The sequence below is a fragment of the Dermacentor andersoni genome, chromosome 8 (genome assembly GCF_023375885.2).
Source record: "Dermacentor andersoni chromosome 8, qqDerAnde1_hic_scaffold, whole genome shotgun sequence".
NCBI lineage: Eukaryota > Metazoa > Arthropoda > Arachnida > Ixodida > Ixodidae > Dermacentor > Dermacentor andersoni.
In genome coordinates this window covers 103,191,204-103,207,458 of record NC_092821.1, presented here as the reverse complement: position 1 = coordinate 103,207,458, position 16,255 = coordinate 103,191,204, and positions in this window count along the sequence as shown.

Genomic DNA, 16,255 nt, shown 5'->3' with positions numbered 1-16,255 from the left:
GTATGATGACAACGGTGTGATGACGGCGGCAATACAGGACTCGAGATAAGATCTCGAGCTCACGCCTAGTCTCCCAATCGATTATACAACTCGGTTTTGTGGGTCGGCGTGGGAAGGGTGATGATGATGGCGTGACGATAGACAAACGACGCAGCTTGGATGAGGACAATGGAAGGACCACGATAGCGCCACGACCGTGAGCGAATGCACAGTGACCCAGTTTCGCAGAAACTAGTGGTCACTTCGTCAAAGTAAGGGATCAGATAGATAGATAGATAGATAGATAGATAGATAGATAGATAGATAGATAGATAGATAGATAGATAGATAGATAGATAGATAGATAGATAGATAGATAGATAGATAGATAGATAGATAGATAGATAGATAGATAGATAGATAACCTGAGAATACCTGAAGTGGGAAAAGAATCCTAATTGGATAAAAACTATCGACTACGCTTCTGACTCACCAAGATAGCACTGGGGCTCTACAACGTAAAGCTATTCCAAACTGTTCGATTACAATTCTGTAATCAGGCCTTCGTGATTGGTCAAAAACTTTTGTGGGCCACCCCCCACCTCGCCTGTCAATCACGGGACCTCACGGAATCCGCGATAGCTCCCACCTGATAAGACGTGTGCACTCTCATTATGCATGATTGAGCTGCACAAACTAAAGATAGTTATATCTGATTCATCGACCTTTCACCGCTAGCTCTGGGCTATTGGTCAAAAGTTTTCGCGCTGAAGCGACTTCACCCGCCAGTCAGTAGACGTCACAAAACCACGAAAACTCACCGCGTCGAAGTGACGTGTACGCGTTAAAAATGTATTAATATGCCGAACAAAACTGAATTATTCTGCGAATAGCCACAGGCTGCCCCGTTCCGAAAGGAATAAAAGATGGCTGTTGCACATGGCTCAGGCACTGTCTACTCGCGCCTGCCGGGGAGCATGAGTTTATTTGTGTACATTAAAGATTTTTGCGCGGCCGTGTAACGTTTTCGAGCACTTTCGGCACGATTGAAACCTCCCTGAGCCAACTTTTTTTTTGCCGAGGATCCTTTTTAGCGGCATTATTAAGATTCCGTTGCATGACGCCGTGATTTTCTACCAGCCACAGCAAGCTAAGTAAGGGAAAGCCAACCAATCGCAGACGCCAGAACAACCCTCTACACCCGGTTATCAGTGAACTGGCTCGGCCCCATCGACTCCCTCTCCACTTGAGCGTGCTCCTCACCTCTTATCAGCCAATTAGATAAGACAAGCCGCGCAGTGTAGGCAATGTTGTTCGTTTTTAAAGCAAACAAAAGTAACCTCCTATAAGCGAGTAGAGCGTTTGCTTGCTTTCTTTAGACAACCCTTCGGGTCACTGCCCGATGCATGCGTCGGTGGTCACGCAAATGTGACGTCAGAAGTTTGGAATAAAAACATATTGGAACAGTTTTACGTTATAGGGCCCCTGATCTCTATTGTGCCACGTTTGAATTAACACAGCTTTCAGGCCCGTACGTTGTCACTGAGGAAGCAACCGAGCAGTGAAGATTTGTGGCTTTTCATTGTGCCTATTGAGCTTACGTAAATAGCGTTCTCCTTTGTAGCAGCATGATCCAGCAAGGAGAAATTGCAATTAGGCAGTGAATCGCAATACTATGATATCTCTTTCCGTACCAAATGATTGAATTCCGGCCGGCGCTCTCGACCTAGGACACCATGAAGTTGGTCAAACATCAGATTATCGACGTTAGGTCGACAGACATCTGGAAAATCCTGGGACTTGACCTGGAGAAAGCCATTGAGAATCTCTTGGGCATACATATTCTCAAATTGATCTCTAGTTTTGGATTGAGGCGTAGATTCCACGCATTCATCAGCTCCTTCCTCAAAAGCGGAGGGCCCAAGACTAGGATAGGAGATGACAAAGCAGAACCCCTCGTTCTTGACTCCAAAGGTACGCCACAAGGCTCGGTATTTCACCACTTTTATTAAACATTGGTCTCTGTGGGCTTTCCAAGAGGATCTCACAAGTCGAGGGCATACATCATACCCTTTACGCAGATATCACCGTCTGGTATCGGGCGGCAGCAAGGGTAGAGTAGTGTGGTACTCAATAGGCTGTGGTTTACACCGAGGCTTTCCTTAGCGAAACCAGACTCCGACTATTTCCAAGCAAGTCGGAACATTTGCTGTACAGACCCAAGAGAAGGGTTGTCAAACGTAAGGGCTGGGCCCCCCTCTCGAACGTCAATATAAAGCTTCGCACCACCTCCGGTCATATCATCCCTAGGGCAGAGGTCATCAGAGTTCTTGGCATGCTTATAGAGGCTAATGGCACTAGTGCGCAGACCATAACAAGATTTTAGGTAAAACAGAAAGCGTGGTTCGGCTTATCTCTATAGGGTCTCCAACTCTCGAGGTGGTCTAAGGGAGGAGAGTTTACTAAGGTTGTTCCACGTTTCTTTAATGAGCCAAATTACCCACGATGCTGCCATGCACTACTGGCAGAGTCATGAAAAGACTAAGCCCAAAACGCTGGCCAAGCACGGCGCCGAGGCCAATTTCATTCGCGTCGTTGTGCAATTGTGTTGTGGCAGATGGGTCAAAATGACGAAGTATGGGTCGGGAAGAGAGCAGGAACTTCAGTTGACGAAAGCAGGGGTCCTATAACGTAGAACTATTCCAATATGTTCCTATTCCGATCTCCTGACGTCAAATTTGCGTAACCACCAACGCAAGCACCGGGCGGTCACCCGCGGGGTTGTCTTAACAGGCCAATCAAACGCTCTCCCCGTTCAAAGGAGGTCACTTTTGTTTGCTTGAAAAACGAATAACATTGCCTACACTGAGCGGCTTGTCGTATCTAATTGGCTGAGAAGAGGCGAGGAGAACGCTCAAGTGGAGAGGGATTCACTGGGGCAGAGCCAGTGCACTGAAAATCGATAACCGGATGAAGAGGGTGGTGCCGGCGTCTGCGATTGGTCGGCTTTCTTGTACTTAGCTTGTGGTGGCTAGTCGAAAATCGCGGCGGCATGCAACGGAAGCTTAAGAATGACGCTAAAACTGACCCTCAGCAAAGAAGAGTTGGCAGAATGAGGTTGTAAACATGCCGAAAGTGCTCGAAAACGTTACACGGCCACGCAAGGAGTTTTGTTATACGCAAATACACCATGCTCTCCGGCAGGTGCGAGTAGCCGGCGTCTGAGCGATCGTCAGCAGCCATCATTTATTCCTTTTGGAACGGGGCAGTCTGCGGCTATTCCGTAGAAAATTCTGTTTTGTTCAGCCTATTAATGCATCTTTATCGCGTACACGTCACTTTGATGCGGTGAGTTTTTGCGGTTTTTGTGACGTCGAGTGACAGGGAGGTGAAGTGGGTGCTGCCCGAAAGCTTTTGACCAATAGCCGGGGGCTAATGGCGAAAAGGGGTCGAATCATAAATACCTGTTTTCTTTTTTCTTTCAAATCATGCATAATCAGTGTGTACACATCATTTCAGATGGGGAGGTATCGCGGTTTTCGTGACTTCGCGTGACAGACAGGTGAAGTGGGGGTGGTCGAAAAAAGTTTTTGACCAATCATGGAGGGCTGATAGCAGAATTGGAATAGAAAAGTCTGCAATAGTTTTACGTTATAGCCCCCAGGAATAGCAATCCACTGTCCAGGGGAAAGGCTTGTCCTTGCGCAATAATGATGTTAGCAGGTAGGCTGTGTCGACAATGCTGGGCACACCTCCCAGCATTCTACTTTTATCTTTCATCCTCTTGGGCACAAAATTCCAAGACTATGAACAATGACCCAACACCCAAGAAACTTCTGAGGTCGCGTTTTGACTGCGGTTGCATAAAGCCGTTCACTGCAGCGACCTTTTGTGGGTCTCGTAATACATCATGCTTGTCCACCACGTGTCTAAATACTAGCGCCTCTTGTTGGCGAAACTGCCATTCTTCTGAGTATAGGGTAGGGGCCGCTCGTTCAAGGCATGTCGATACAGCGTCGAGTGGATGACTGCGCTCTGTAAAAGTCACGAAGTCTTCAAAGTAACAAAAACAAATCTCCAAATTCAGGCTGCGCAGTCCGGGTCCATAAACCTTGCGAACGTCGCCTTGCAAACCTTGCAAACCTTGCAAACCTTGCAAACCTTGCAAACCAACCTATCACGTCGAATTCAGACAAGACGTCTGGTGTCACAAAAACGGTTTTCTCTTTGCCGGTTGAATGCATGGATATCTGCCAGTAGACCGATTAGAGGTCCACAGATGAAGAGCAGGATGCGGAGTGAAGACTGTCGATAACGTCGATACCGCGAAGTGGATATACATCCTTTATTGGTACCTAATTGAGACGCTGGTGGGCGATCCAATGCCTCGAGTACGCGTCTTTCTTTTGCACGAGGATGACGAGGGCATCCCAAAGCTAGGGGATTCTTGCATGAAGTGACAATCTTGCGCTCCAACGCGCACACGCTGTAAGGACTTATGGGATGCGCGGACGCCGTGTCGATCCTGTGGCGAGCCTACGTAGTTGGAACGCGAATTCTGTCAGCGTTCTGGGCTAAATTAAACAATAAAGCATGCCTGCTAAGAAAGGTGACCAGGGTTTGACCCTTCTCTGAACAGAATGACTTGTTGATAACATTTCGAAACGTTAACAAATCTTAAGGGCCAACCGGGCCAGCCACGTGAGCTCGGGCTCCAGGCGACGTGCCATCACTTGGAGTCTATAGTGAGACTAGAATCTACTTCAAAAGTGCCACATACCCCTGGGTAGCACAATAGCTAAGGAGGATAAATTTTACAACGACAGTGCAGTTCTGCATTCAATAGAGACGACACATCAAGGTAGGAACACACTTTTCTACACAACAATCGAAGGCACGGTCTCAAAAATTCCATCACATTTATCAGCGCCGACACCGCAAGCAGCAAGTCAAGCTGTCGATGAGTGTGCGATGCTCTGCCAATTGAACTACCGCGGCGCCGTTTTCCCATCCACTTTCTGTGTTATCTATGTGTTACTACTAGAACTGATCGTGGGTGTGTTAGCGAGTGCCACCATACACAAACATATCGCGAATATTTCTACGAAAACACAAAGCGCAGCGGCTGACTGCTTTAGGCCAGAACTAACTGAAGAAAGACAAAAAAAAAATGATGGAAACATTCGTATCAGGATGAGGCGTGTGTGTGCTGCAACAAACGTATGTAGACAACTCAGCACACCCTAAACGAACTCGAAGTTACTCACCCATATCTTATTTTCGCACGCACATAAATTTTTCGCTGTGGCAAGTTGGCAGGTACAAAAGTTGGCTCTCATGTAGTAACTTTTTTTCAGTGGCCTCAGTATATACTGACACCCATCAAAACATGTGTAGTTATTATAGGGCTTTTGGGGTTAGGCCTCAGTTTCCTCGAATAAGTACCACGAGGCGCGCTATAGGCATTGCAAAGTAGGATGTCTTGAATATTGTAGAAGAGTATAATGTCACTGAGTTCTCCACGAGATGTTATAATGCTTCTTCAGTTAACATGCACCAAGAATGAAGGCATATGTACTTTAATGTTTTCCTTCGCAAGACATTTATCCAAACTTTAGGGACATTTCGTTGTGACTTGGGTTGACTCAGAAGTAAAAGTAGAGGTGCAATTGAGTATGTCTATGACGCATATGAATATTTCATTTTGCCTCTTGGCAGCGGCATTCACATCTGCCGTCAAAAATAAGTTACTTATGGACACCATGCGCGCGGAAGAATTGTTATTAAAGATTGCGTGACCTCATCAACATTTCTACAAACTTTCTTTGCACGTGTGTTTATTTTTTCGTGACCTATTCCTAGGGCGAGGGGAAAAAGTCGCCTGGCGTGACTTTCCTCCTATCTGGCTTATTCGAACCGGCGCGGCGCTCAATGTCTTGCTGTCACGAGCTACGGAACGATTTGGAGATGTTTCAGCTCGTTGTCTGTGAAATAGATTAGGTAATTAATAGTGAAAGTCAAATGAGATATGAGGACAACTATCGAAGATAAGTATCTAGCGGTGATAACGGGCGGAGTCATTGACGTTCTTTAGACACGGGGGATAAGGATTGCGAAACTAATAACCGTTGGGATTACCGATCTACGGTTTCAAAAGAAGTGCAAATCGCATTGTGCATGGTTCAAGAGGCTGAAAGACTGGGGTATGCAACTGAAAGGGCTGTGCTTGCGCTAAAAAAGTACATTTCGATGCTAGCTAAGGCAATGAATTTTACTGTCGTTGACACCAACTAAGAAGTGCGCCGAACAAGCTATGAATGCGCATTTCTGCGTGACAGGGCCCATTTTAGTGACAGTCCACCAACACCAAATGGACGACGATTCGCGGCGTGGGCAATAGCACTTTAATTGGGCTCCAGGAAAACACAAAGGTGCATTAGGATTTTAATGGAGCGGCACACCAGCAAAGAACAGTAGTAGACCAGATTTTAGAAAGATGTACAAAGGATAACTATAAAGAAGGTAAAATTTGCTACATGAACATGTAGGGTGGCCGCAGGCAGGAAACATGGCTTGAAATTCAAAACGCAGCGGATCGACGGTAGTATAGGTTTACACGCCTTCACCGAAACGAATGCACGACATTTGGAGCAGCGCCTGTTTTTCAGAATTTCGCATGGGAGAGTTGTAACATAATGGTTCACTCTAGGAAAGAGGGAAGTATAGGCATGGTAATTAGCCGAAGTATTAAGTGCCAACTGGTAAAAGATACATATAAGGAGCACTTATGGAGGAGAGGCACATTGAAAGGCAAAACCACGCGTCTTGTAGTAGGTTATGTATGGCGAGGTACGGTCTCCGTAGGTGTGTGTTGGCAATCCCCTTCGGTAGTACTGCTTGATCTAGAGTTAAAATAACTTCATTGTGGGATTTTACGTCCACGTACCACGACCTGATATAATGAGGCACGCCGTAATGAAGGACTCGGGAATAATTTCGACAACCTGCGGTTCTTTAACCTGCACCTAAATCTATGTACCTGCACGGGTGGAGTCCCTAACGCTTGATCTGGAGAGCGTTATAGATTTGGACTTGAAGGCAATGACTTCCCCGTGTTGGCTTACGAAGTCTAGGCCCATAATTACGTCCCGTGAGCATTGGTGCATATCACAGAAGGGCTTAACGTAAGTGCAGTCATGAACCTTAAATCTTGCCGTGAAGATTGCGGTCGGTCTTTCGAGGTGTCATCTAGCTCTACTGATCTGAAGGCCTTTGAAAGTAGTCTTTGCTCAACTTAATGGCTAATGACCCATTGCCGCGAATGGGCGTTTTTGATTACAGCTTTCGTGCTTGCATGTGCTAGATGTGTGTTAGCTGCGCTAAGGCACTGTAAAGATTAATCATAGGAATCATATTTATCGAAAGTTCATAGGTATATCTTATACATGAATACTTCAAAATTGTTGTTTCGCGGTCAACCATAAAATTTAGGTAATTACCCTTGTAGCTATGTACGAACACAACTACAGTTGAACTCTTATGCACAATAGACTATTTATGTAACTTTGGGAAAATGTCTCCGACTATGCGCTTGGCAGCATATTCTATATATACGATGTGTTTCATTCCAAGCGGCAAAGCCAACGTCTTTATTTACACAACCTTTCTTTCCAAATGATTGCTGCAAGCGAGAACTATTCATAACTATTCCCATAACTATTATGTTACCATCGAAATGCACATGTGTTTTGCCCACCACGACTGCTTAGCAGCCATGCGCTGCTAGGCGCGAGCTTGCGGGATCAATCACTGCGGCTAAATTTCCATGAGGGCAAAATGTAGAAGTGCCCATACATTAAATTTTGGTCGACGTCAAGGAACGCATTTGTTCCCGCATTTTTCACGCATGCTTCGTTAAGCTTAAGGGAAAGCTTTAAAAAGTAAAAGAAATCATAAAGTTGCAAACATTGTTCCATGGTGGAGCTCTACGCTGTTCCTAGGTTTCATACTATGGTTTTGGAACGTCAAACCTCTCAATCAAATATTTCATATGTAACGTGATTACTAAAACCTTGACACTAAAGCCCAAGCACACAACACAATGTTGCGGAAGCTTCTGCGACCGTGCCCGCATTCACAGTGGATCTTCCATTGTGCTAATCTCACTATCACTCGCGTCACTTGAGCTGCTAGTATCTCATACGAGTGAAATCTATAGACTGCGAGGCTTGCATCAATAACGCCCTCACGCTGCCGGAATTCCTCTTCAATCCTCTGAATAAGAGAACACCCCCTAAGACACTCCTCTGCCGTTACGAAATTGATGCTTTCCTACTGCAACTTTTCGACAGCTGCAAGGGTGAAGGCGGTACTGTTAGCCGCTAGACAACATTTCACCTGGCTCGAAGTCAGTTTGGTTGGATGCAACTCGCAGTGGTATGAAGCAAGCCTTACGACGTCGTTACCGGCAGACTTAGCAACCACGTCCACGTTGATAGGCCGAACGCACCATCTTGTATTGGTTAACGAGATCCAGCAACTGTGGCTTTTATTGATGGTGAGAAAATGCGATGGCTTTCTTGGTTAACCAAGACTGAATGTCAACAATGTGTCTTCATGCTGTCGGTACCTTTTCAAGGTGAACACTGTGCTAGGGTGAATTTTCCATTACTACAATGCTGCATGCATTGTTCGATCTTTGGTAGAAACTGCTTAGAGAACCATTTCTCGAACCGTGGGCCATGCATTTAATTGTGGCAGCCACCAGCTCTTTTCGCTGCTCAGAAAACCAGAGAAGCACCATTTACGAAGCCATCTTGGCCACCCGCGTCAAGTAAGATCAGCCTGCCGCCTTTGCAACTGGGTGCGCGTAGGTCTGTTCTAGGACCTTCCCGAAAAGCATCCTCGCCTGTAAAGACGTTCATGTCCTACCAGACGTTTTCCTTGTTATGTCCAGCGTTGATCGAAGTTTCGTCAAGATAGTTTATGTGCCTGCAAAAAAGAAACAAACAAGTAAAAGAATTGAAGCTTGTCGCCAGGTAGCTTGCGATTTCTCAAGACGGGCGAAGGGCTGAGTGAATTTACACTGCTCAGCTAATATGAATAAACACTATCCAGGCACCGCATCTTCGTGAGACGCAATAAGCGAAGCATGTTATTCCGCGCAGCGTACCAATGCTGGCCAAGTAATTGGCGTGAGCTGCACAGCGGGCATATAAACCTGGTGATGCACGACAGTCGGCCACAAAAAACGCCACCAGTTGCAACGCTAACCTGAATGTCTGTTCCGCGAGGACAAACAACGCACCTAACTGTCAAGCAAGAACACTTGCGCTTGTGAACATACGGTTCTGTGAGCAGCGAAAGCTTGGTACGCTACTACTTTTTATGGTGGCAATTAGAGCCAAACTCAATTAGCGTCTTTTTCGTCACGGTAAAAATCCTTTAACAGAACACTAAACGTTCAGCTTTACGGGATGATAAAAATCACTTATTCATCCATACACTGTAAAATTTGGAAAAAAGGTCCGATTATTGTACATACCGCTTTTGCGTACTAAGTTCTTGGAGCGTACGCAGATACAGCCGCCCCACAAGTTGACGTCGTTTCTCTCCAGGCGAGCAGAGTTTCTCTTTCGCCTGCGTAAAGAAACCGTAATGTCGCTGAGCAGCTCTGTCATTATACGTACATGCATTTTAGGCATATGCATGTCGCTGTCACTGGTCACATCTTGAGCAAGTTTTGCGGCTGTCGGAATTTCATTTCGCATGAAATACTGATGCACTTTTCTTCGTAGAGCGGCTAGGGAGAAACTGTCCTGAAGTTGCATCCTCGTTCTTCCTTTTCTGGCGCTGGTGTGTGCAGCTGGGAGCCTCGGCAGTTCGGGCTTCGGTGACTTCAAGGTGCCACAGCGTGCGTCGAGCTTAATCCGGTACACCTAGCGTTCGGTAATCCAAGGCAGCTCTCCCACCTTCCGACATGCGTCTGTGATAGCCAGCTAAGGTCGCTTTTGCATACTTGCGCGTAAACGTTGTACACGACTTTCTTGGCCTGCGGGGAGAGCTTTGCTTTCGACAAATCTTGCCACAGAAGCATGGCGGGTGGGGTCACGGAACGCTTTGGACGTGCATCCGCCGGCGACGTTGACTTGCTGCAGCTTGAGGACGCCATATTCGTTTAAAGGTGGTGAGAAAGAGATGAGGACGCCAAAAAACCACACAGCATGGAATAGCGTGAAACAAAATTCCTTCAACATGGCAACGTATTTCTTGATTTTTAAGTTATTTCTTGCATTAAGTAAGACCAGGTTACTGTAACATTTTTGTTAAACCTGAATAGCGTAAACATGATGTCGGCAGGGAACTACATACAGGAGCGTAGCAAAATAGGTGTGACTCGGCTCTGTAGCCTTGGCTGCACTGTCACCGAAAGTTGTCGCCAAATATAAGATGAACTGCATCCCAACCGATTGAAAACTTCGAAGACATTGTCGCGTCTCTTTTTATACACCAACCCTAGAAGTGTTGTCGCTAATGGTATTGCACTCTCATCGCTCATCGATTCATTCCAAGCTTCTTTAGTGTTCCTTACCAAGACCTGGTCTAACAACGCCATACACGATAACAGCATCTTTACGAGTGAATCCACTTGCAAGTTTTTTCGATGTGATAGGCAACAGCGTAGAGGGGGCGGTGTGCTCATCGCGATAAAGGAAGAATTCAGTGCCGCACCCATCATTATCGATTCTTTTCTTGAATGTATTTGGATTTCCATGAAGGGTGCTGCATTTGGTGTTATCATTGGCGTTTGTTACCGTACACCCGACATGTCTGGCGCGTTTTCCGATGAGTATCATCCAGTGCTGAGCGAGGTGTGTGCGCTTTTTCCGAGGTCGGCAATTATCATATTTGGCGATTCCAATTTCCCAATATCGATTGGTCGATGCTCTCCGTATCGGCCATGGATGCGGCCGCACATACCTTTGTCAGCACTTGTCTTGAATTTTCATTAAGCCAACTTATTAGTCAACCAACACGATCCACTGAAACCTCTGCCAATGTACTAGACTTAGTTTTAAATAATAATCCTGATATTTTTTCCGACATAGCTGATGAAGCAAGCATCGCTGACCATGATGTTATAACTGGATGCATTAACTTTTGCGTGAGCAAAATAATAATTACCAAAAAGAAAATAAGGTGTTACGGTAAAGCCAATTTCGAAGGAATTAACAATGAATTAACATTTTCAGGTCAATTTCTGCATGATTTTTAATCACGTTCCATTGAACAGAACTGGGTCCTCTTTAAAGGCACCCACAGTTCACTCATTGACACTTACATTCCTATGTTATCCATTTCCTGCAAAAGCAGTTCTCCTTGGTTTACAACAAGCTTCGGCGGCTTAATAACGAAAAGAGACTTTACAGGCAGGCAAAGCTCACTGGTCTAGCGAATGCTCATGATAAACACAAAGCGTGTGAAAAAGGCTTATAAGGCATTGCTCAAATCTACTCGCCACAACTTTTTTTCCTCATGAATTACAATCCATGCTAAAAAATAATACTCGTCGCTTTTGGCGTGTGGTGAACCATGCAATTCGCACTGACATTATTCTTACTGATTCTATTGGTGTCCCTATCCCCGATTCAGATTGCACTCAACTTCTTAATGATAGGTTTGTAACAATTTTCACTCATGAAAACGTTAACTCATTCCCAACTTTAAAGACACTAGTGGGAGTCACAATGCATGAGGTAGTCATCAGTGAGGCTGGTGTTTTATCTCTACTGACCAATCTTAAAATGTCATCTACAGCCGACCATCTAGGTTTCAATAATAATATTATAAAGAATACATCGCATAGCATTTGTTCTATGTTAACCGCACTATTTTCCCAGTCACTATCAACTGGTGGTATTCTTAATGACTGGCGCATTGCCAACATAATACCCATATTGAAATCAGGTGATCGTGTTTCTCCCCTTAATTATCGTGTCATCTCCTTAACCAGCACTATTTCTAAATTACTCGAAAATATCACACACAGGCAAGTCATCAACTTCCTTGAAGACCATAACATAATTTTTAAGCATCAGCACGGTTTTCGCAAGGGCTACTCATGCGGCACCCAACTTGACGGATTTATTAACGACACACCTGCACTAATAGACGCCGGGTTCCAAGTTGACGCAATATTTTTAGATTTTTCTAAGGCATTTGACCATGTTCCACACCATAGGTTGTTACTTAAACTTTCACAGCTTAACATTCACCCTACTATAATTGCATGGATCACCAATAATCTCTCATCTTGAATACAGTTTACATCAGTTAACAATTCCAACTCATGTTATGCTGGTGTTACGTCTGGCGTTCCACAAGGCAGCGTACTTGGACCTTTACTCTTTCTAATTTATATTAATGATTTACCCAGTTGCGTGTCATGCAAAATTAGACTATTTGCAAACGATTGTGTAGTTTATCGATGTGTAACAAGTAACGCTGATAGCCACTTACTACAAACTGACCTGGACTCAATAAGTGCATTGTGTTCTAATTGGTTATTGCCGTTAAATATTTCCAAAACTAAACTCATGTCTCTCACCAATAGGCCACGAATTCCAACCACCAACTCCCTTGATAACAACTCTGTGGAACTCGCAACTACTTACAAGTTCCTTGGCATCAATCTTCAGCCTAACATATCATGGAATAATCATATTAATCTTACCCTTGCCTCTTCAAACCGTGCTCTCGGGCTTATTAAACATAACCGAAAAGAAGCCCCAATGCATGTTAAAAAAGTAGCATACACACCATTATTCCGTCCTAAACTAGAATACGCGTCTGCCATCTGGGATCCCGAACAAACTGATATCATCAGTAACATCAAAGCCTTGCAGAACCATGCTGCGCGATTTATATTTTCAGATTATTCACGTCACACCAGCGTCACCTCGTTAAAAAATAAAGCCGAGTTGGACAACTTAGCACTTCGCAGTAAAATTTCTCGCCTAACACTTTTCCATAAGCTTTATCACCAACCATCACTTCACGACAATTTCTCTCACTCACCACCAGTTATTTTTCCACGCCGTGACCATCCATACAAAGTCAAACGCATTAACTGCCAGTCATCCCATTATGCATATTCGTTCTTACCAAGCACGATAACTGAATAGAACGCCTTACCATCAGTCATCGCCACGGAACCAGACTTGTCTAAGTTTCAACATTTAATTCACCCACGACTTATTGACTAGTCTCATTATTATATTTTAGGACTTTTACAGTGTTTTCAATGTTTGTTGGTGTTTTTCATTGCAGTTGACTTGTGTTCTCCTAATATGTACTTATGTTTTCTCTGTAATAATTGTGACCTAATAATCTTGTATATTACCTATGTTTCACTGTATTTTTACTTCTGTTAAGGTCTCTTGTTTTTAGTACGTACAAACTATTAGCAGTGCCTGTGATCGCCCCCCCCCCCCCCCATGTAATACACTCATAATGAGAGCATTTCGAGGTATTTTGAATAATAATAATAATAATAATAATAATAATAATAATAATAATGATAATAATAATAATAATAATAATAATGGCGCCGAAGTGTAAAGCTGCGTCAATCATGCAACTACATCGTCTAACACATTCTCATTAATGCTGCAGTGCTCACTTGCTCCTGGTGCTTCCTTTGGTATTCACTTTGTCGTTGTAGTAGCAGGTTCAAAAGCATGAAAAAAGCAACACATATGCTATCCTCATTTACCCCGGTTTACATGTTCCGACCTCCTTTTGCGAGTTATTGCAGACGGGAATATTTAATTTTCGCACACCCATTGAGTTTTCATTTTGGAAAATTCGGCAGATAATATAGCTGGCTCTCACCTAGTAACTTCTCGCAGGGGCCTGAACACGTACTGGATCCCATAAGAACCTTTGTAGTTGCTATAAAGCTTTCGAGGTTAAGGCTCATTTTCATTTTCATTGGCAACGCGCATTATGCGTGATGCCAATTATGATGTTTTGAAAATCGCCAGTAGAAGGTCATTGAGTTCTCGACGACGTGTTAAAATGCTTCTTCGATGAACGTGTGCCCGAAATAAATGCATGTGTGCGGTCATGATCTTCTTCGACATTTATCTAAATTTTAAGGACGCACATGTTGTTTTGACTTAGGTTGACTCAGAAAAAAAAACCCAGCGGTGCAATTCAAGATCTCTATGACGCATGTGAATATTTCATTTTGTCTCCTGGCAAGCGCATTCGCATCTGTCGTCAAAATTAGTCCTGACCACATGCGTGAGGAAGCAATGTTATTAAAGATTCGGGGACCTCATCCATCTTTCTACAAGCTTTACAAGTGTGTTTCCTTTTCAAAGACCTTTTCGTAGGCAGAGGTGGAAAAAGCGCGTGGCGAGCCTTTCCTCATCTTTGTGCTGTTCGACGTTGTTTGAATGTCTTGCTGTCGCGTGCTGCGGAACGACTTGAAGATGTGTTACCGCTGTCTACGTTGAATGTGCGTGATGTCAGTTTATACAAGGTTGTCGGGAAACAACTCTGTAGGCTTTCGCTGCAGCGGTCGCTGCAGTATGCGTAAATTTCTGTCGGGTGCATAAAGAACCGACCTGCATCATCAGCCGCGGTGTACATTTTGTGAAATATCTTGGCTGTACCGGTTTTCAATCGACGAAGAGAACCAGTATCTGTGAACTGCCGTCGTAAATTGAAAAGTACTCTAACTGACAGCTTAGCGTGGGATCTAAAACATTTTCTTTCAGGGCGCAAGCAGTTCACTTCTACAAATGATAGCCACTCTCCTCTTTCCAATGTAACATCGGGAGTCCCTCAGGGCGCCGGCCTGTCACCACTACTATACCTAATTTACATTAATGACCTCCCTTGCAATATAAAATCGGAATTACGGCTTTTTGCCGATGATTGCGTCATATACAGAGTGATTAGGGCAACCAGCGATTCATCTTTTCTTCAGTCCGATCTTGACACTGTCTCCTCTTGGTGCGATAAATCCCTCCTCTCCTTAAACATTAACAAATGCAAATCCATGTCTTTCACCAGAAAACGCACCGTGAATCTGCACCAATACAGTATTGGCTCATTTTCCATTGATTCCGCATTATCCTACAGATATCTTGGCCTCCATCTAACACCATCGCTATCATGGGTAACTCACGTTCAAAACATCTGCGCTACAGCCTCTCGCACACTCGGATACCTACGCCGTAACTTGAAGGCCGCATCCCCCGACATAAAAAAACTAGCATATATAACATTCATTCGCCCAAAACTAGAATATGCCTCATCCATTTGGCACCCATCACAAGCGTACCTCGCCGCTGACCTTGAAGCCGTGCAGAATCGCGCCGTCCGATTTATATCATCATGCTATTCAAGAAAAACCAGTATTACCGCGCTGAAACACTCCCTGGCCATCCCATCACTCGAGTCACGCCACATTATATCTCGCCTCTGTCTTCTTCATCATTTCTACTATCACCCACACACGAGACACGAAAAGCTGCAACCCCCGCACAGGACGTCTAGCCGCCTAAGCCATGACCATAGCATCGCACGCATCAACTGTCGCACCTTAGCTTTAAAGTCATCATTTTTTCCGGACGCGATAGCACTATGGAATGGCCTGCCAAATACCATCGCATCATGCACTAACCGCAAATCATTCCGGGATAAACTAAATGACCATTTTTCATGAGGGCAAAAGGTTCTTCAATTCGGCACTCTGAACAGCTGATTACTTTTTATTTTTACTTGTTTCCCGTGTGATGCCTTTTTCACTGTATTTTTCTCGTGTATAATTGAGTGTTTCATATATATATCTATATTTTTCTTTTTTTTCTCGTGTTTCAATCCCGTGAATTTTACTTTGCATTGTATACGCGTGACAAGAACATTTAACTGTTACATACTCTTTTTTTTGTTATTGTTCTAAAAATTGACCTTGATTTTGCTCCCCCCTTATGTAATGCCTTCGGGCCTTTAAGGGAAAAATAAATGAAATAAATGAAATGAAATAAAAGTACCTGCTCGCGTATGGCCAACCCGATAATATATGAAAACATCAAACCACCAACCATTCTACAATATTTTCGTAAGCCACCGGCATCGTTCTCGTGCATTTCAACACTATTAGACTTTCAGTCATCTTAAAACAAACCTGCCACGGATGGCAAGGCCACCTTCGAGGAAGATAGGCCCTCCTATTGAAACGTCGGCCAGCATTTCCGAGGCA